Source organism: Eublepharis macularius, chromosome 4, assembly GCF_028583425.1.
Source record: "Eublepharis macularius isolate TG4126 chromosome 4, MPM_Emac_v1.0, whole genome shotgun sequence".
In the NCBI taxonomy this organism is placed as follows: Eukaryota; Metazoa; Chordata; class Lepidosauria; order Squamata; family Eublepharidae; genus Eublepharis; species Eublepharis macularius.
This window is the reverse complement of record NC_072793.1, coordinates 26,014,593-26,037,267: the sequence shown is the minus strand read 5'-3', so window position 1 is coordinate 26,037,267 and position 22,675 is coordinate 26,014,593.

The window sequence follows — 22,675 nt, the reverse complement described above, 5'->3', positions numbered from 1 at the left end:
CCCATCACTGCGTTGCACCAACTAGAAGGTACCCTTATAAACCTGACACAGCTGCAGCCTTCAGAACGTTCAGTACCACTTTCAGGCCCCACACAAGCCACGCCAGAAATGTTTCTCTCCTTTGAAGTGGCCGTTGTAACCTGCAGCATGCCTCGCCTCTCTTGGCAAAGCTCGTGCCAGGAGAGGAGGAAAGGATGTAGATACGGCTGCAGATTTGTCTCCTTTAAATTAACAGTTGCCACTTGAAAGGAGGTAATTGGCAGCATAACGCACAGCACGATCCCCTCCACCTCTCTTGGCAAAGCACCGGAAAGTTGGTGGAAGGGATCACATTGCAAGCTGTTTAGCCAAAAAAGCAAATATTTCAAAAGGGATGGCTTACCTTTTGGTGGGGGCATCACCCCTTCAAATAAGACAACTTTGCACTGAAAACCGAGCCCACAGAATACCTTCAAGCCAAAAATTTACTGTCTCCCAGTGTAAGTGAACCACAAATAATTCTGCCAATCACAGACCAATATATGAAGCTGTCTTATACCAAATCAGACCATTGGTCCTTCTAGCTCACTCACAGGCAGCAGAAGCTCTCTGTAGTTTCCAGGAGAGATGTATTCCCTGAGACCCTTTAATGGGACATGCCAAAGACATAATCTTGAACCTTTTGCATTCGAAGCAAATGCTTACTTCTGAGTCACAGCTCCTTCCCCACCTATTTTAAAGCCTAACCCTATCTGACAGCTAAAGATAAAAGACAGCCGTTCCTTATCCATTACAGTCTGGGTTACAAATGAACAGGCGCCATCTTCTAGGCACCATTTGAGGTATCGCTCAATTAGCGGAATACCCAGTTTACCGAATTCTGTTAATTGAACCCATAAGCGATCCCAGTCCTCAGCATCCTAGGCAGAGTGGGCATTCGTTTCTCCAAATGCTTTGCCTTCAAACTATTTGGAACAATGAGATAATATTGGAAGTAAAAAAAAATAAAATAAAACTCTTTAAAATGTCGGTTTCTCAGTCAAAGTCACAGCAACATGCATGCTGTGCTGCTACAGCTGCAAGACTCTCGGCACAATGCTAATAAAATAGTATGCTTGTTCCAGCAAAACGTTACAAGGAAAATTACTTTGCGTGTTTGAGCTGCGGAGCAGTAGGGGATTACGGCACAACTTTGTAGCTATGTTGGAAGGGTAACTGCTTTTCAGCGCCCAGGCTGCGACAGAGATAAAACAGCACTAGGAACACACAAACAAACCCAGCAGGGGGGTCCAAAATACTTCCAGGAGGGAATGATGGGACACTGCAAGGAAATGAATCATTAATAGAAGACAGAACCGAATCCTTACATTTCAATAACCCTCTTTCAGAATGACTTCAGAACAGCTGCGGGCAAAATACAACATGAGAAACTGGTTCCATCCATTCAGGTTGGCATAAAGAAAACATCTTTGTCAAAAAGTACAAGGGAGTTCTGTTCTGCCATTGTTTAATGTCTATTTCTACAGTCTCTACCATCTAGTAGCCTTTCAGCTTTACAAATTACTCCGGGTTATTAAGAACCTTTCAGCAGAGTCTATCAATCTAATATAACTTACTATTTTCAGTAGAACAATGTAACAAGGGGGTTGTCACCATTTGTCTCCTACCTATTCTTCAGGAAGCTCAGGGTGGCATGTGGGGTGGGGGGGGCAGCCTGTCCCACTTGATCCTCATAATAATGTTATGAAATAAGATTATTATTTACTTCATTTATATCCCCCTTTTCTCCCCAATGGGTACTCCAAGTGGCTTACAACATTCTCCCCCCCTCCTCCATTTTATCCCCATACTAACACCTTCCCTAGGCCTCAGAGCCAAGCTACAAGTGATGAATGACACAGGTTGGACACTTGTCAGCTTCCCTCAAGTTTTGATGGGAAATGTAGGCGTCCTGGTCTTGCAGCTTGGCTCTCCGACTGCTGTCCAATGGACTTTTCAACTGTCACTTGTCCAACTTTCTGCCAAGCTGCCTACATTTCCCGCCAAAACTTGAGGGATGCTGACAAACACTTGTAGTTTGGCTCTGACAAAGAGGGGAAGGGATTGAAAACCACCTTATTCCACCACTCTCAGTTCCGCTCCCTTCTCAGCTGGGAGCTAAAGTTAGTTTGTCCTTACCAGCCTCCTCCCTCAAGCCTTTTAAAGGCCCCAGCCAGGTCTGGGGCATGACCAGTGACCTCCCTCTGCCCAGAATCCCTATGGGGATGTAGGCCAAGCCTGTGAGGGACCAATGACACCTTCTGAGAAATCTTTCCCCTGTTACTCGCCTTACCTGCCACAGATGGGCAGGTGGCTTGCTGTCAAAGGGCCAGCTGTCAGTGACTGCTTGTGGATATTCACACGCTGCATCTGTGGCCTCACTGGACCTGGCTTGACAACACAGGGTGCCAAGGATGGAGGCGTTGTCCACGCTGCCTCCCTTACATTTCAATAATCTTCTTTCAAAATGACTTCAGAACAGTTAACCCTGACAGGTTAGGATGAAAGAATGTGATTGGCCCAAGGTCACCCAGCAAGATTCCACAGCAGAATGAGGGCCAAGCTACAAGTGACACCTGACACAGGTTGGACACTTGTCAGCTTCCCTCAAGTTTTGATGGGAAATGTAGGTGTCCTGGTCTTGCAGCTTGGCTCTCCAACTGCTGCTCAATGGACTTTTCAACTGTCCCCTGTCCAACATTCTGCCAAGCTGCCTACATTTCCCATCAAAACTTGAGGGAAGCTGACAAGTGCCCAACCTGTGTCATTCGTCACTTGTAGTTTGGCCCTGAGTGTCTGAACCTAGGGTCTTACAGATCCAAGTCTGATACAGTAAGCGCTATATCACACTGGCTGTCAGATTAGACTGAGAAAACAATGTCCTAAAGATATCCAGCAAAATGCATCAAAGACTAGGAGCAATTGATGAAGTGCTCAATTGATAAGGCTCCTCAGAAGGGATGCATATTGTGGCAATATGCGCTGGCTCATTCCTGTAGCCTCACAAGCCCCGCACTATAGCCAATGGAAGCCCTAACTAACCATATCAGGCTGGCATGATGCTACTTGGCTGGTTGGGCTATGTTTGGTCTGACAAGCCAGTTATCTGACAACTGTAATACAGAGTGAGGCCTGAAAGCAGGACGAATGGATGGGTTTGGCATCCCGCTCCACTGGGCACTTTTGCGCTCTCATTCCCAGAGGCAGACTCCCAAAGAAGGCAACAGGAGTGACTTCAGCTATGGATGGATGGTATAGGTGACTCTCAATTACTTCACTGAACGGGATTTTTTTTTTCTCCAACAGCAGGTGCAAATTTATTCACTGCCTCCTTAAAAGTGCAATTGTTAAAGAAACAGAGAAAATCAGAACTAGGAGTTCAATTGTGTGGTAGAGAAGTAATTATTTCCAACAGAAACTTTCTGTTATGCGATGAGGAAAGTGAACATGAACAGGTAGGGACAATACAGCAGGAATTCCGCTGCCAGCTCTGTCTCCTAAGAAATGGAATTTCCATGGGGGGGGGGGAAATCCACTGATAATTTTAAAATGTCCAATAACAAAGAAGGGTATAATTTTGCTAAGAATTGCCCCGTAAATCCCCACCACCTTCTTTCAATTGCTGGGCATGTGAAGTTGTTGAATAAGTATGTGACGTTCTTGACAAAACTGCCTGAATTTTCCCAATATTGAGGGAATTGCAGAATTTAGCTCAGTTTCTTGCACTGCTGGATTTTGATAGTAAACATAAGAATAAAAAAGAAACCAGGTTTTACAGCAACTAAACCCCAATTTTGATAGGGCCATTTGCCAAAAGTGTATAATTGATTCCCCCCTCCACATTTGAATACATCTGTCTCTGCTTCCTTAAGGCATGCCTGCAGGAGAACATCCACCTGTACAGTGAACTAAAGTAAAGGTGACACTCTTGCAATCAAGAAGTCACCCGCACTATGCTTTATATCCATGATGTCTCTGACCTAGGTAAAAAGGTAAAGGTGCAAGCACTGAGTCATTACAGACCCATGGGGGGGGACGTCGCATCACGTTTTCTTGGCAGACTTTTTACGGGGTGGTTTGCCATTGCTTGCCCCAGTCATCTACCCCCAGGAAACTGCATATTCATTTTACCGACCTTGGAAGGATGGAAGGCTGAGTCAATCTTGAGCTGGCTACCTGAACCCGGCTTCCGCCAGAATCGAACTCAAGTCATGAGCAGAGCTTGGGCTGCATTACAGCAGCTTACCACTCTGTGCCATGGGGCTCTTGCAGTAGGTCTCTGACCTACTGCATGGGAAAATCTGTTGAGGCAGGGAACTATGGCCGATGTGTCCAGACATCATGCAACCTGCAGGGATTGAGTGAGCTACGTAGCATACTTTAAAAAAAAAAAACGTTCATAGCAGTTACACTTGGGTGCTTTCACACAGAAGTTGCTGACAGGGAGGGGTGTGTATTGGGCTAATACAGTGCACTTGAAAGCTGCAGCAAGCTATACAAGAACTGTGGCCAATGCCCAGGTTGATCTTTGCTAGCCTGCATGGCAGACCAGGGGGTTCCATGGGATCCCCAAAGATTCCGCAGTCCAAGTAAGAGCAATGTGATTGAAATACGTTAACTTGTCTTCAAGATGCTGCTTCACACACCTATATACTTCTGGATGTCCTCTTAGTGGCCACAGATTCATGCTACAGTGCAAGCCTATTGAACCAGGCCCCTATCTTCACCCACCTGTGAACACTGCATCTGCTCACAACAGCAAGATACTTCTGGGAAAGTGACTATTCTTTTTCGGCTGCATCTCACATTCCACCCCCCCCCCTTCCCTGGGGTTTGCAAACTTTCTGGTTCTCAGCCTATTAATTCTAAGATCCAGAAAGAAATATCTGTAGCACTCAGATGTGATCGTCCATGAGCAGCCAGGTGGCTTCATCTGCCTGTCACAGACCATCCCCAGTTACCCCATGTCATTGCTTAGCCGGCCTTAAAGCAACGGAGAATACTCAGCCCTCAATACAGCAAGGCTATGAAGTAGGAGACTCTGTTGTCCACAACTACGTGTGCCTGTCAGTGTAGTAATGCAAAAGATGACACGAGTGGCTAGAGGCAGCTGTCGCCCTGGTGATGCACACTTGAATGTAAGAAGGAATGGAAACGTATGGATGAACAAGAGGAAAACAGGTACCCCCCCCCCCAGTTCTCTGCTCCATCGTATGCTCTGAGATCTCCTGCTTTTCTTACAGTGCTCCTTATACCTGCTCTTGGTGTTTTTAACACCCTACTCCTACCTGTGGTGGATACTTCTGCGCGCATTTCTCTCCAACTATTTTATAACTGGGGTGCCCCTCTATCCCTCGAGTGAGATAACAAGTCCAGCCCCGTAACTTTCCTTTCCTGCTCCCCCCGCAACATATCCAGTTCTGCTCTTTTGCTTATACCCTGCCCAACCAACAAAAACCTTACCTGCATCCCTGTTCCTCTCCTCATTAAAGCCAGATAAAAGCCTGCGATTGTGTAAAAGGTTAATACGTTTTTGGTTCACTAGAAAGGCAGTTAATTAGCTAATGTCCTACCTGCAACCCCCTTTCCTCCAGCCCTAACCTCAATTCCTTTCAGCGCTAACATGTGTAAACTGATCGCTGCAATTACCTGCTTCCCAAAGCCTTTACATGTCACTGAAAACTATCCAGTGCAGGTGAGAAAAGCTCTCTTCTATTGATTCATAAAGTCAGCTGGAAGGAGGGAAGCCAAATCCTACTATCCGAGGCAAGGGGGAATCTTCATTAATAAGAAAACTCAAATATTTGAGAGTTACTGCCTAAGCACCATCTAAACCATGAGGGACAACATCCCCAAACACGGGTATTATTCTTACTATTATCAAATGGTTTCAGGGAACAGGGCAATCAAAAAATGCAAAAAGTCCAATAATAAATGCTGTGTGTATGTGCCTATCTCAAATTTGCCCCCAAATTCATGTCATAGAATTTCATAAATTTAGGAGAAAGAAAAATCCTGTGCCTTAATCAGATATGAGATCAGGCCTCACCGGGGGAGTTCTGCTGGGAGTCCATTGGCCACAGCAACCCATTCACAACTCTGGGGCTGATTTTTCTACCTTTCGTGCCTGCCTCTGATGTTTATTTCCAAATGTATTCTCAAGATCTGGACTTTCAAATCCAATGGCAGATCTAAACCCAGATTTGGGAGCAAGTATTTACGTCTCATTCCTATAAAATTTACATTTGGCATCTTCTTCCAAAAAGCGTATTTGCACACACAAAAACTGACACTTCACCAATATAGCAACCTAAGTAATGTGAGGAATAAAACAGGGGAACGTGACACACCAAAACAATTCTCAGAATCACAGAAAGCAGGGCAGATCCCTTTGGTGTAGCGGTTAGGAGCGCGGGATTCTAATCTGGAGAGCTGGGTTTGATTCTCCACTCCTCCACTTGAAGCCAGCTGGGTGACCTTGGGCTAGTCACAGCTTCTAGCTCTCTCAGCCCCACCTACCTCACAGGGTGTTTGTTGCGGGGATAATAATAACATACTTTGTAAACCGCTCTGAGTGGGTGTTAAGTTGTCCTGAAAGGTGGTATATAAATCGAATATTATTATTGGCGCTCACCTTATTGAATGCCTTGCCTGAGGAGTTTAAGAAAGCTCCCATTCTCCTGACTTTCTGCAAACTATGCAAGCAAGCAAATAAATAAGCTTAATTCATCAATGAATATACCTAATTCTCGACATGGACAAATCTGTGGAAACTGAAATCTGAAGAGTGGCACCATAATCAGACAAGACAGATTTTTCTATAAACCTGAGAAAAGTCTCACGTTTGCAGAAAAATCTGAAATCTAAAAAGCAATACTGTGTGTGTGTGTGTGTTTTTTTAAAAAAAAGAACAAATAACAAAAGCAGTACCTATAGCTTTAAGAAATAAATGCCCTCTGCAGTGGCTATAGTGGGCACTGCTAGGCAACTAAATTAGTATTGCTAGCCTTTAAGCCTTGGTTTCTGTCAGTAAAAGATGGAAGGAGGGGAAGGGCCTTTTCCAGGGCTCTTCTGTCCTTGGAGGGAGAGCTCATCACGGGTCAGGCCCACCAGCAGCCACTAGACTATTTGGCACCTATTTGGTACCACATGACTTGCATGGCTCACCCAGCTGCTTGCTACTGTTCAACAACAGCCACACCACAAAAGTCAGTGTGGTATAGTGGTTTGATTAGGGCCTGGGAGGCCCAGGTTCAAATCTCCACTCTGCCATGGAAACTCACTTGTGGGTCCTCCATTTGTACCACACACATTTTATGCAATAATCAGAAATTCATATGTTTCGATGCTACAATCAGGATGTAGAATGAGTGCGACAGAGAAGGACAAGGAACATGTTGGGATAGGCTGTAAAGACATGCAACTACCATGCCAACAGGTTGTGCAGATTTTCACAAGGTGAAGTGCTCTTCTGGAATTCGATCCCCTAACTGTAGTTCCTCCCCAAAGGTACAGCCAGCTGCTTCTACAGCTGTGAAACATGAATGAGAAAGAGATTGGCATCCGATGCACTTCATAGACATGGTGCTACTCTAAGTAGGATGGATATGAAGAGGAACTAAAGGGGTACAGAGGGAAGCAGGCAGGCTGGCTAAGAGGTTTACATGTTGCCAGCCAGATTTGAATCCAGTGGCTACTTAGAGACCAACAAGATCCTGAAGAAAGGAACTTTCTGAAGCTTATACCCAGAAAACCTTGACGGGTAGCAATGTTAGTCTGTCTGTAGCAGTAGAAATGAGCAAGAGTCCAGTAGCACCTATAAGACTAACAACATTGGTGGTAGGGTATGAGCTTTCATGAGCCACAGTAGTATCTGAAGAAGTGAGCTGTGGCTCACAGAAGCTCATCCCCTTCCACAAATTTTGTTAGTCTTATAAGTGCGCCTGCACTCTTGCTCTTTTCTACTGCTCCACGATATCTTGTTGGTCTCTAACGTGCCCCTGGACTCAAATCCTCATGTTCTACTGCAGACCAACGCAGCGACCCACCGCAAACGATCATGTCGCCAGCTGATAGTCTGCATTTGACTTCTGGGCAAGATGTATTCAAAGCCAATCCTTGGTGAGGGGGTGGTGGAGAATCCATATTTTAGCTCTATGGTTCAGTCAAGGCACTTTTTGCAAAGCTCCATCCTAGCACAAGAACTGGGGGAGGCCAAGAAGGTCATGGCCGGGCTGGGCTGGCACAAGTATTCAGAGCAGTTGTTTTCTTACTTCGGGTAGTGCTTTTCGCAGCTTTGTTTCACGGGCAAGGGGGACTTCTTCAGCATTCAGCGGCCCCTGCCTTGTAGGCAGCATCCACTGGGCTCTGGAGGATGTCACAGGACAAGGAGAACGGGCCCGGCATCACATCCATTTACCCATTTTTGAGTGTCTCACAAATGCAGCATCGGAATAGCCTCCCTTGCACAGGATGAAATTTACTGTAAGCAAAATCTTCTGTTGCTGTGGAAACTATTAAAAATAGATTCTCTCGTGTTCCCACACACACACACACACACACACACACAAACACACACACACCACACAGTACGATACAGCTGGGTTCCTTCTCTCTGTGTTATTATTGCTTTTTAATTATGAATAATTTCCTCCCTTGCATGGGAAGATGGATTTCTAAAAAAGCACCAAAAAACTTTCCAAACTGAGTCCCTTCAGGATACATATCAATATGCAAATGAAGTCTGGCATGCATTTCAGAGTGTTTATGCCACAGGGTAAACACAACAACAAATCGCTCTGGATTAACACTTTCTAGGCCAGCAAACGTTAGCCTAGTAAAACCAGCCACTGGGGCTCAGATACTGGTTTTCTAAAGGGAGTGGGGGATATTCTCTTTGTGGGTCAAGAACTTCAGTAAGCCTCCTACATTAGTGCAAGATACCAAGATGCAGCTATGCCCCTGAGTCCTTCTGCTTTCCATCTGTACGCTCACCAAGGCAGAGACTACACTGTACAGGATTTTACAAGACAGCTGGCTCAGTTCATAGTGTTAAATGCTAGAAGAGACCAACAATTAATTGAGCCCCAGAGTCTTGTCTGACACCGGCCAATTCATTATCTCAAAATCTGAAACAGTTGCTCATGTGTGCCCATCTTCCAGTTATTTTGCTTCATGTTATTTTAGTATCAAGGTTCTGGTATTGACCTATAAGGCCCTGTGCGGACTGGGACCAGTGTATCTACAGGACCGTCTCTCCTCATATATTCCCCAGAGGACACTCCGATCAGGGGGACAGACAGCTGTTGGTGGTCCCTGGCCCCAAGGAGGCCCGCCGAGCCTCGACTGGAGCCAGGGCCTTTTCAGTCCTGGCTCCCACCTGGTGGAACGCTCTGTCTGCTGAAATCAGGGCCGGCAGGACTTACTATCCTTCTGCCTTCTGCAAGACAGAGTTGTTCTGCCAGGCATATGGCTGAGGCTGGGCCTCCGCTGACCTGGGGGGGGGGGGGGAAGCGGGTGTATAAAATCTTAACCCTCCCTGTGAAGGCTGTCCACCATCCTGTTTTAAATGTGTATTAATACATTGCTGTTTTAATGATGTTTTAATGCAGAAGAATTTTTATTCTAATGTATTTTAATATGTTGTTATCCGCCCTGACCCTGCTCGCAGGGAGGGCGGAATAGAAATTTGAAATAAATAAAATAAATAAATAAAACAAATATACTGAACTCGTGTAAACTTGTGGTGAATTACTTTGAAAATAATTTCAGCAGTGTGAAAATATATCAAAATGCCAACAGAAACTGTCTCTCTCTCTCCACTGTCTGCAAACTAAGACAGAGCTGGGAGCTCCCCTCCCCCCTGGTCTTTGCTTCCTTGTAATAAATTTGGAGCTCCACACTTGAAAGGAAAACCTGCCTATCAAGCTAAATTGGGCTTAGATTGGGGGTTCCAGGGCAACAGCAGTTCAGACAGAGTTCAGACAATCCCTGCCTAAGTTGCCAAGGGAATTGATTGCAGGTTCCAGACTGTCTCACTTGACGAACAGCAACGAACAGCAACAAACGCGGCTTGCAACGACCACCTGTTCATTTAGAAGGGGGCCTCACGAACAGCTTGTTTGCAAACAGCAGATTGGGCTGTTTGTAGCTTTTTTTTGGTTCATATTGCTGTTTGTAAATCCCAGTGATTTCAATGGGTCTTATCCTCAAGTATGTATAGCATTGCACCCTAAATTTCAAACAGCCAGACCACAGTTATCAACCAAACAAAGTGAATTGCTCCAGTAGTTTTAGAAACATTGACTATGCTTTGTGATCTTGATTATCCTTAGCTAAAAGCCATTAAATGAATGTTCTCTCTGTGGGTCTGTTTAATCTTCTCTTATGCATGGCTATCACAATAATTACTGGAAATGGTCAATCGCCATGGTCATGTCAATCACTGTGATCACTCTGTCTGGCCTCTGGCAAACCCAGAGCACGAAATATATGCAGCAATCAAGGCACACATCTCTCTTCTTTTTCCAGTTGGTATGCTCAGTTTCCTACTTATCCTGGCTTAATTGCTCAGAGGTTAATAACTCTCCCTGCCACAAAGTTGTTTCATGGTGAAAATTTGTTTGCTGACCTTTAGCCTTTCAGACCAGCAGAAGAAAATGTCTCTCTAGTTACCCAATGTGCATACAATAAATTAAATTCCGTAGCACCCCTATATATTCACGAATGTGACTTAGAGCCAAGGGTAAGATCATGCAGGTGAACAAACTGGGTTGAGATGAGATGAAGCCAGACCTCCTTCCTGCCTCCACTGGCTTGTAAGAGAACATTGGGTCAGGTCTCAGTAGACTTACATGAGACAGGGTAGAGTTCTTACAAGGAGGCCAGGAATGACCTGTAGCAGAACCATGGGAGTGGTGCCGAATGGGCAAGCAACATGGGGAGGGGGTCATGGCTCAATGACAGATCATCTGCTTTGTCGGCTAACAAGATTTGATGTTCAGTTCTTGGCATTTCCAGTTAAAAGGATCAGATTGTTAGCAATGTGAAAGACCTCCATCTGAGAGCGGAACTACAAGTGACAAAAGGCACAGGTTGGACACTTGTCAGCTTCCCTCAAGTTTTGATGGGAAATGTAGGCATCCTGGTCTTGCAGCTTAGCTCTCCGACTGCTGTCCAATGGACTTTTCAACTGTCACTTGTCCAACATTCCGCCAAGCTGCCTACATTTCCCATCAAACCTTGAGGGAAGCTGACAAGTGTCCAACCTGTGCCTTTTGTCACTTGTAGTTCCTCTCTCAGAACCTGGAGAGCCGCTGCTTGTTACAGCAGGCAATACTCAACTTGATAGACCACAATGTTCTGAGTCAATATAAGGCAGCTTCATGTGTTCAACCTCATCACCTAAACAGAATGTTTGGTCACTTACCTCCAATAGTTTTTGAGATGAGAACACTTCTCATGCTACAATGCACCCTATGGACAGCAGATAATTCTATGCTGGGGATGATTAGAAAAGGGAGTGAAAACAAAATGGCCAATACTATAATGCTCCTATATAGATCTATGGTGTGGCCTGATTTGGAATACTGTGTGTAGTTCTGGTCACCATATCTCAAAAAGGACATTTCAGGGTTGGAAAAAGTATAGAAGAGGGCAACCAAAATGATGAGGCGGTTGGACGCCCTTTCCCTGAGGACAGGCTGATGAGTCTGGGATTTTTCAGTTTAGACAAGAGACAACTAAGGGGGGGGGGAGTATCAGAGAGGGTGAACAGAGAGAACTTTTTCTCCCTCTCCCATAATATTAGAACTTGAGGGCATACATGAAGCTGATGAGCAATAGATTCAGGACAGACAAAAGGAAATATGTCTTTTCCCAACTGTGATGGATTGCATGTTTTAAAAAGCCTGGAAATGCTGTACACACACAGCTGCAGGACTGTTAAGAATTAATCCCTCATAGAATCAGAGAACTTTAAATGAGAGGCTATTCCAAGGGATCTGATTGGGTAGCATGAGCTGGAAAGAGGGGGGAATCTGTTTTCAGTCCTCGCTGAGAGAGAGAGACATGGAGTGTCAAGAATGGGGAGACAGAGTCCTAACAGAGCAGTTTTAACACCGGCAGGAGAACTGGGGAACATTGGCAAGGAGGTTTGGAAAGTAGGTGCAGATTTCCAAATGGGCCAAAGAAAGAGGATAGATCTTCTAAGGAGAGGAGATTTCCCCTCCCCAGTCAAACAGGGAAGTAGCTCTGGAGAGTAAAGAGATCCCTTGTCAGTGTGGCTGGAAACTGCCTGTGGAATCCTTCAGATTCAGTTAATGCCTGAAGGAAACCACTGGTGTGTGAAGAGGATTGGGGTGCTAGATAGTGGGTACCAGATGGTTGTTGGGGGTTTTCCGGGCTGTATTGCCGTGGTCTTGGCATTGTAGTTCCTGACGTTTCGCCAGCAGCTGTGGCTGGCATCTTCAGAGGTGTAGCACCAAAAGACTTTTGGTGCTACACCTCTGAAGATGCCAGCCACAGCTGCTGGCGAAACGTCAGGAACTACAATGCCAAGACCACGGCAATACAGCCCGGAAAACCCCCAACAACCATCGTTCTCCGGCCGTGAAAGCCTTCGACAATACAGTGGGTACCAGAATTCCTAATTCCAGAAGAGAAAAAGAATACGAAAAGAAAGTATACTAGAGTGCTTGGGGAAAAACAAGGGAACCAAAGCCTCAAAACAGAAGCCTTTAAGAATCAGTGAAGAGCATAAGAACTGAAGTCTGCATGTTCTGATTTTACCTCAGATATGTATATATCTGTATATATGTTGAATTAGCTCAGAAATTTTCAACCCCTGATTTCACCTGACCTTTCCCCTCTAAAATAAATAAAATAGTTATTTTTGAATTTAAAAAACCCTCTTGTGTCCTTTCTGCTGTTTAAAGAAAGTTAAAAAAAAAGGTAAAGGTAGTCCCCTGTGCAAGCACCAAGTCATTACTGACCCATGGGGGGACGTCGCATCATGACGTTTTATTGGCAGACTTTTTGTTACGGGATGGTTTGCCATTGCCTTCCCCAGTCATCTACACTTTACCCCCAGGAAACTGGGCAGTCATTTTACTGACCTTGGAAGGAGGGAAGGCTGAGTCAGCCTTGAGCTGGCTATCTGAACCTGGCTTCTGCCAAGATCGAACTCAGGTAGTGAGCAGTACTGCAGCTTACCACTCTGTGCCACGGGGCTCCAAGGGAATGTCAAATGATTCAGATGTGGAATTCACTGCCAGAGGATGTAGTGATGGCCCCAGGCATAGATAGCTTTAAAAGGGACTAGACAGATTTATGGATAGGTCTACCAGTGGCTACTAGCCATGGTGAGTAAAGGGAACTTCCACATTCAGAAGCAGTGAACCTCTGAATACCATTACCAGAAGGCAACTTCAAGGAAAGCCTCAGTCTCTATGCCTTGTTGTTGGCCCTCCATTGCCATTGTTTGGATACTGTGTGAGACAAGTTTCTGGACGAGATGGAGCACTGGTCTCATCCAGCAGGGCTCTTCTTATGTTCTAATAAAAGTGACTTACTATTTACCTTCAACCTGCCAAAATTCCTTGCCCTTTCAGCCCTTACCCTTAGCTAAGTATCATTCTATTGGGAGTGCCTGTTTACAAATTTGGACCCCATAACAAGTTGATTCACACCTTACATAGCACAGCAAACAGCTGAACAAGTTGCAAAGCTAAAGGGACACCTTTCTGTGCTTGTTAGAGATGGGCATGAACCGGAGGGGGAAAAAAAGAACCATGAGGTTCGTGGTTCGTCGCGTTTCATGAACCACAAATGTTCACAAACCTGCCCCAGTTCGTGAACTGGTTCATTTGGTTTGTGAAAACGTCACTTTCAGATCAGTAAATTGTCAATTCCGGGTCAGCAGAAGGTCTGTAGAATGCCCAACCCCTGTTGCCTAGGAAATGGATTGATCAGCCCCAGGCTGTCTGCAGTGATGAACTGAAAACGAACCAAATGAACCAGCCTAACGTTCATGGCGGTTCATCAGAAATGAGCTCTAATGAACCGCCGGTTCATGAACCATGAACCGGCCCAGTTCATACTGAACTTTGGTCCGTATTTCGGTTCTTGCCCATCTCTAGTGCTCATGGTTATACAATACAACCTCCCTATCTAAAAATGACGAAGAATTGCAGATGTGTTTTATGCTATATACTAGAGCCTAGCCTCATCAGCTTATAATCTCTCCCTAATGACCAAAGGAACACTATCACCTTGGACAGACTTTATTGAACAAGGGGTATGCTTAGGAAGTCACCAATACCGTAACTGGGCATCAACTGCAGCATGAAGCAGCCACTAAAGAAGCCACGTGGCTGCACTGAAATAAAAGGTCAGTGTCTTCCCCTCTTCTGCCCGTAGCGACAACTAGGACTAGAAAATGCAGGACACGACATCTACACACTGCGTTTCCCTGCCCCCACAAACCCATGCAGTGGGGAGGGGAAGTTCATGCGTGGTGACATCGTCGTGACACTCATTTTATAGTCTAGATGTTGCGAGAGAGGAGGGGGTGGTAGAAGGCTGCAGTTTCAAGAGCAGCTATGCTCCCCCATAACAGCTACTTTATATTTATCTTCACAGTTTTATATTCTCAGCTATGCTGAACAAATCACATATATTGTTTTCAAAAATGTGGTTTTTTAAAAAGAGCTTTCGACATTCCATTTAACAAATATATAAACATTTAGAACAGTATAAAGATGCAGATATATTCTGTTCTTCTATACACAAACAAGCAAGTTAAGGGGGGGGGACTATCTTCAACACTAATATATAATTTCTACTAGGGTGGGAGGCAATTAGAGGCTATGTCAGCATCAGGATTTTATCGGCCTGGGTCTAAATTTTTTACATAGGAGGGCTGGCATCCTATTCTCAATGTAGGCCAGTGTACATATCCAGTTGCCTAGACTTCACAAATATCTGCTATCGCACTCAAATGGCTCCCTTCCTTTATAAAAGAAACATTTGTGTTTTTACTACAAGTTAATACATTTTGGAAGAGCAGGAGGCTCCATCAGACCCAGAAATGGCACATGCCAGCTCCTTGCCTCAAGTGTATTGTCAGGATGGAGACAGACAATAGTTTTAAAAGAACAGAGAATGATATGACAGGTCCATCATTGCCGATGGTGTAACACACTCTTTTTTTGTCCCAGCCAATCCAATAGGTTTTATAGGGCCTTGCGTACTTTAAATAACTTCAGAAACCGCTGCTTAATTAGCAGTGATATTGAGACGAAGGAAATGAATACATACACAATAAGCCACAATAAACTCCTATATTAACTTTCATTTGCCTAAACAAAGCCAAACACGCCCTGGCATTTCACTGCAGTCTCAGCACCCAGCAGAGATGCACCTCCGGAGGATAAGCTGGAAATAACCTACAAGCTGTATACTTCTCTCCGTATCAGCTGCACATGAGGGTCTTGCATCCAACTCCAGTCTGCCCCAGTGCTTCATGACAAGACTAGCAATGATCCACCTAGGCTGGCTGTTATTTCAGCAAGCTACATACTCTTGAAATGAGAACGAGGAAATTTCCTGGACCAACATGTGGTAGATACACAGGCACCAATATACGGTTAAACAGCTGTCAAAGTATAATACCTTCCTGTGACGTTTTATGTACTGGATGTACATATAGCTGGAAAGGAGCTTGGTTTCGCTTGAAACCCATTTCTACATGGGGAGGAGGGAGGAAAGAGTCTTGGAAGCACCTGAGTTTTCCAAGGAACCTCTCAAACCCATGAAGTTAAGAGACACGGTGCAAAACACGTTGGGACAAAAAGGATGCTTCCCTATTGCAGAGGAAGTGTATGCAAAGGGCCAACAAAACCAACAGCTTATTAGCAAATCTACCAATTATGATAGGAGTTTCTTCTGAAATTACAGTTATTAAGACATAGGAAGTACTCACAAGCTGTCCCAGATTTGGAACTTGAATTCAGTCTGATCAGACCTGCCTCTTGGAAAGAAAAGAAGAGATGTTTAAGGGAGGGAAATAGCATCTAACACAGCAACTCCACCTCCCCTCCCTTGCTTACACAGCGGCAGGATGGGAAATAAATGCCTCCTCTCCCGCAAGATGTGCCTGGAAACTGATCAGTGAGATTGGTAGACAAGGAACTTTCTATGCTCTCAGTCAGACTGGGTCGTGGCCCATCTAGATTTAATTCTCAGCAATTACACTTACATTCAACTAGACAAATAGATTCCACAAACTGTGGGTTAAATGTGGAATAATTACAACTGTGAGCATCAGGGGACAGCCTTCCCTAGGGTCAGAGGTGTGTGTGTGTGTGTGAGTGTGTGCATGCATGCGCGCATGTGTGTGTGTGAGAGAGAGCATCTACTAATCTGTTAATAGTGTAAATTGCCAGGAGTCGTCCCAATGGCAGTGGTAGAGTAATTACAGAGATTTCACCCCCCTCTCTTCTTGTTCTGTAATGAAAACCTTCTCCCCTTCCCCCTTGTTGTATGTGTGTGTTTTCTGGCATATGTGGCTGTGAATGGGGCTTCTGTTACTTTTATCTGCTGGCAGAGATTATTCTAACCAGGGGTCATTGCGTGGAAAAAGAGCTGGAGGAACTCATTAGCATAACATATTAGCATATGCCACGCCCCTTGCCATCACCGGAAATGTGTCATTAGCATAACTGATTTGCATATGCCACACCCCCTGACATCACCTATCCTGGCTGCTTTGGACCCAATCCTGGCCATTCAGGGCCGAAATTGGACCCAAAATGGCAAAAAGGGGCTGAAAATGGCCGAAAAGGGACACAAAATGGTCAGGATTGGGCCGCTGCTTAACAGGAGCATGATCCACCACCCGTCAGAGGCCCGATCCAGGCCGTTTCGGCCCCAATCCAGGACGAAACGGGCCCAAAATGGCCAAGAGTCAGGTGAGCAGGGCCACTTGACATGTAACCTCTTTGGGGAACTGCCGGAACTGCGTTCTGGCACGTTCCCCCTCGAAATGAGCCCCGGTTCTAACCCTCTCCTTGTGAAGAGAGAGAGTTACAAATGCAGCATCAGCATCAGTAGGGGCTTCAGAAGGAGAGAAGCCATCGCAAAGGGGAAAGCCCTGCAACTTACCAGCTTTCTGCTCCGAAGGGTCTATGATGATGCCTCCACACAACTGCCATCCAGGGATCAAACCCCGCCCCACCAAACATTGGCATTTGGCTGATATATTGCTCAGCATAATAAGTGAGTACAACAAACTTTTTTAAAAAGGTGCTGAAGTACTAGTTATTCAGTCTAAAACTATATATTAGTAAATAAGCTTTGTGTTAAGACTCAAAGGGAAGGACTGTGGTTTGCAGAGAACAATCAAGATGAACGACATCCTTTGGGTATCTGACAAAAGCTTTCCAAGCAGAGAAAACGTAGGAAAGCTGGTGTGCCCACGTCACTCATTCCGATGCTACTGTTGGTATTAGCGTTGCTTGTATGGAAGCGCCAATCATGAAGATAGGGAACTTCAGACCAACCAACGCAGACACGGGATCCACCCATCTCATGATTGCTGGTGGTCATCAAGCAAAACAACTGTTAGCTTTTTGCACACTCTCAAAATTTGTTCACAGAATCTCTCCCTCCCTCTTTACTTGGCTTCAACAACCATTCACAAATCACTGGATATTTCATTTGATTGTGCTGTAGCAGTCATTTTGGTGTAGTGGCTAAGAGCACAGGACTCTAAATTGGAGAGCCGGGTTTGATTCCCCACTCCTCCACTTGAAGCCAGCTGGGTGACCTTGAGTCAGTCACAGCTTCTAGCTCTCTCAACCCCACCCACCTCACAGGGTGTTTTGTTGTGGGGATAATAATAACATACTTTGTAAACCGCTCTGAGTGGGTGTTAAGTCATCCTGAAGGGCAGTATATAAATTGTATGTTGTTGTTGTTGTTGTTGTTATCTACAAGTGGATTGTCCGGTCCATACAGGAAAACCCATTTGAGATCTACTTCTATAGCACCATACTCAAGTGATGTGTGGATGCAGCCAGGGACATTATTCACTCCAGTCTTTATTCAGTATCTCCTACAATTTCTTTACAGCATTTAATAAACTTGGAACTCTTCTCAATATCTGTGGCTAAGGTAACTTTTTTAAAAGAGGACCCAGGTGAAAATAAGTTCTTTAGATATTCTAGTATAATGCTGCTTTCGTACTGAAGAACTTTTTTTTCACATGGGTAGTACACACACAACCAGCCTGAAGGACGTTTGCCTGGCCTCAACCAGGGCCAGAGCTTTCTCCGCTCTGGCACTGCCCTGGTGGAACAGTGGAGATCTGGCCCTCTGGGACTTATTACAGTTCCACAGTGCCTGTAAAACAGAGATGTTCCACCGGGCCTATAGCTGAGGCGACCTGTCCTTTCTGGCCTCCGCTGCTCTGCCCTGCCTGCCCCAGATATCTTTGATGGATATATCCATCTGTCTGCATTGTTGGGTTTCTCTACAGCCGTCTTATTTAGATGTGTTATGAGACACTTTCAACTGGTTATATTTTTCTGGTGTTTTATATTGTAGATTGTTGTTTTAATGTAATTTTATGCTATATTTTATATTATATTGTGTATAATGCTTGATATTGTTGTAACCCGCTCTGAGCCTGCTCGCAGGGAGGGAGGGCTATAAATTGAAATAAATAAATACACACACACCCCACACACAATAATTTCACACAGACAAGCACCCCCAATTACAAGTAAGATAGAAGGGAAGGGAAAGTAAGACCACTTAGCCACAAGCACACAATGCAAACACAATGGGGACTTAAATTGGTAAAGAGCCCCATTCCTCTCTTTGTATATGTCTGAACAACAACAACAAACCCTTTTGAGAGCACAGAGGTAATCAACGCAAAATATACGATTTAGAAGGAACGCTACAAACTAATCAGGGTGGCGAGAATAACGGATTGCATAAAAACGGCCAATACAAAATGTCGCCTAAAATTAAAGGGAAAGTCTCCTATTTAATGAAAAACAAGCTTGTTGCATACTAATCCTGAATTAGGAAGAGGGGGCAAAGGAGAACGTAAGAGATGCACTAACAGAGCACACCCACAGATGATAGCTGTAATGCCCGGATCGATCACTACCTGTTTCTATAGCTTAATAAAGTGAGGCAAAAAAGTAACTCTCTTCACATTGCTATCACATGCAGCATGCAAACATCCTAACCACACTGGAATTCGTGTACAGACAAGGCAGGCCTCAAATTGACACACATTTGTGAAAAGCTTAGTATGGGTATGTCTTAACCCTCTACCTGGCTAGAGAGAGAACAACAGTGCCTTTTTACTTTAGACCCGGCTTCAGCATATTCCAACGTTCTGTGCAGCCTCATTCCTAAGAAGTTTGTGTGCCCAAATGCTCGAGAAATCTCCTTTATAACAGAGAATCTGTGATTCCTGGACTCTTATCTGCTAATTTTTTCCTGCGTGCCCTTGACAGTCCCTTCCATTTTCTGAAGTCCACTGTTGTTAAAGTGCTTTGGACGCTCCATTGCATCAACAGCTAGAGGAAGCCCTGCCTCTCTGTGTCAGCAGATGGCAGACCTTACCAGGCATTTTCAGACTGACATTTCCATAAGCTAGCAAAATCACATCCTCCTCGGCCTCTGGCTTTTGCCCTGGTGTGACCAGACACACCCCAAAGGCCAGCCCCGGTCTACCCTCCTTTCCAAATTGCCAACACATCCTGCAATTGCGCTTCTGTAGCTAGCAATGGAAAGGGTGCTCCCTTGAGCAGCCAGCCTAGAATAATGATAAATAAGAGAAACAGAATGAAAATGCCACATTTTTCAAAACGATCTGTCAAAGTGAAACCATGTAATCTAGTTTCATTAGGACTGTTGTCCCAGAGATGACTGTGTTGTCAAATAGCAAGCAGAGGAATCTCTCACCAACTCTCTGTCTGTCTCCTCATCACTGCCTCCTCGCCCACCCACACCCAAGAAAGGATGATGAAGATTTAATGCACAGACAGAAGCCCAGTATTTCCAGTGTATCCATCACTGTACTGGGAACCTTTGTGGGCTCCAAGAATGACATGCCAGCCTCAGCAGCATCCTCTATGATTTATTACAACATCTCTTGAGTGAAATTTGGAAGGGTAAGGAACATCAGCTCAGAACAGGTAAGGTGTAGCAAGCAACTAACTTGAAAGATATTGACTGCAGGGAAGGAAAGAGATGGGTTTATTGCTCTAATACAGGGGGAAGAGCCCCGTGGCGCAGACTGGTAAGCAGCAGTACTGCAGCCCAAGCTCTGCCCGTGACCTGAGTTTGATCCTGGCAGAAGGTGGGTTCAGGAAGCGGGCTCAAGGCTGACTCAGTGCCTGCACTCCCCTCCTGACCGCATATTCTCCCTCTCATAGACTGCAGCTCTGTAAACTTCAATTAAACGGAGAGCCAAGCTGCAAGACCTGGATGCCTACATTTCCCACCAAACCTTGAGGGAAGCTGACAAGTGTCCAACCTGTGTCAGGCGTCACTTGTAGCTTAGTTCTCAGCCTTCCATCCTTCCGAGGTCAGTAAAATGAGTAACGCAAAAAAGATTAGGGCCAAGATTGTTTCCTCAGAAACCTAACTTTTCTCACAACTGTCTGGTATTTATTAAGGTCCCATTTTAATTGTATTCTATTTTTATTATTTTAATAACTGTATTTTATGCTTGTAAGATAGATTTCTATTTTTACTGTTTTTAGCTTTGTATTGTGATGGCCTTTGGCCATATACAATTAAACCTTCTTTAAGAGTAACACAGTGTAGATGACTGGGGAAGGAAATGGCAAACCACCCCACAACAAAAAGTCTGCCAAGAAAACGTCATGAAGCGACGTCCCCCCATGGGTCAGTAATGACTCGGTGCTTGCACAGAGTACCTTTTTTTACAGGGGGAAGAGAAATGTAGAGTTAAGAGGTGCCTCTTATCCTCTTGTTCACAAGGTTCTAAAATACACCCCCTCAGTGCATGTTAGCTGGTCAGCAGTCCCAGAAAGAAATGAAACAACCCCACCCTTTACCAAGTATGAGAAAATCAAAATTCCCTTAAGATTCATGGGGATGGGTCAAAGATGAATTTGCTATTTAAAGGGATGAGTGGTCGAGTCCATGTTTCACAGTATTAGTCCAAGCCCTGTGGTTCTCCCAGCGAAGGCCATTGTATTTCTAGACCTTCTAGAACCCAAAAATTAAAGAGAGGGAGGAGGAAGTGTGAACATCCTTTCATCTATCCACAGTGTGCCACTGCAGAAAAGCAGAAAAGCTAAACCACAGAGGTCCTCCTGACCAGGAAGCAATTCTCTGGCAAGACCTGATTGGTCGGTATACAGAACCTACCAGCCCCTATAGCGCCCCCCTTTGGGCAGGGCACCTGGCATTAACGATGCATACTGACAGAGCTAAGAGCTGGAACCTGAAGGCATGGCTCCACAGACATTCACTCCCTCATACAGAAGCCCTGTCAGACCCTGTTGGGAGCTTATTTTCCTTTGGGCCTTTCATGGCGCTGCTAATAAGCTGTTTAGGAGCCTCAGTGGCTGCGTATGCCCAGGCAGAGCTGCCAGGAGGCAGGAGGCAGAGCACCTCATTAAAATAATTAGTTTAACATCTACAGGACAGCAAAGAAGTGCAACGAAAAAGCATGCTCCTTGCTTTCGACAGGCTGCCTAAGCCCTTGGTATGAAGTCCCCTGTGACTCTCAAAATGAACCCATTGATTACAGCGTGTTCCCTCTGCTTCGCACAACCTAATGTGCCCATACCCACTGTCCACAGTTGCCATTTTTTAAAAAACCTCATTCCCAAAGATGACCAAACTAACCATTCCCCTGGCTCAGACAACACTAGCATTTTGAACCAGTGAGCCACTACAGAAAATGGCTTCTGGAGAAAATAACAGCAGCAGCGCTTATATATCGCTCTTCTAGACAGATTAGAGTCCCACTCAGAGCAATAAAGAAAGCCAGTGTTATTATTATCCCCATAGTACAGCTGTGGCGCTGGGGGTGACAGGAGTGGCTTACCCACTTAGGACACCTACTGAGCTCTCATGGTCATGGTGGTGGAGAGTGCCCTCAAGTCAGAGTTGACTTATGGCAACCCCTGGTGAGGCTTTCATGGCAAGAGACTAACAGAGGTGGTTTGTCATTGCCTGCCTCTGCAACCCTGGTCTTCAATGACGGTCTCCCATCCAATTACTAACCAAGGCCAACCCTGCTTAGCTTCTGAAATCTGAAGAGATCAGGCTCATCTGAGCTATCCAGATCAGGAGCTCTCATGGTATTAGTGGGATTATAAGTGAGGAAACATTTACGACATTTATAGGACCCTTTTTCCAAAGCTCAAAGTGACTTATAATGTGCAATGTAAAGTATAATGTACAATGTATAAAGTAGCAAAATAAATCCATTCCAAATTGAACCCCCTCTACACAACCAACAAAACTTACATGAGCAACCTGAAGTAAGATTTCAATAACACACATGCTCAGCTTGAACTGTTCTGAACAACAGATTAAAATGTGGCTAAGCAAGAGTAAAGGATGCTAGGGAGTGTGACACATCATCTTCCTA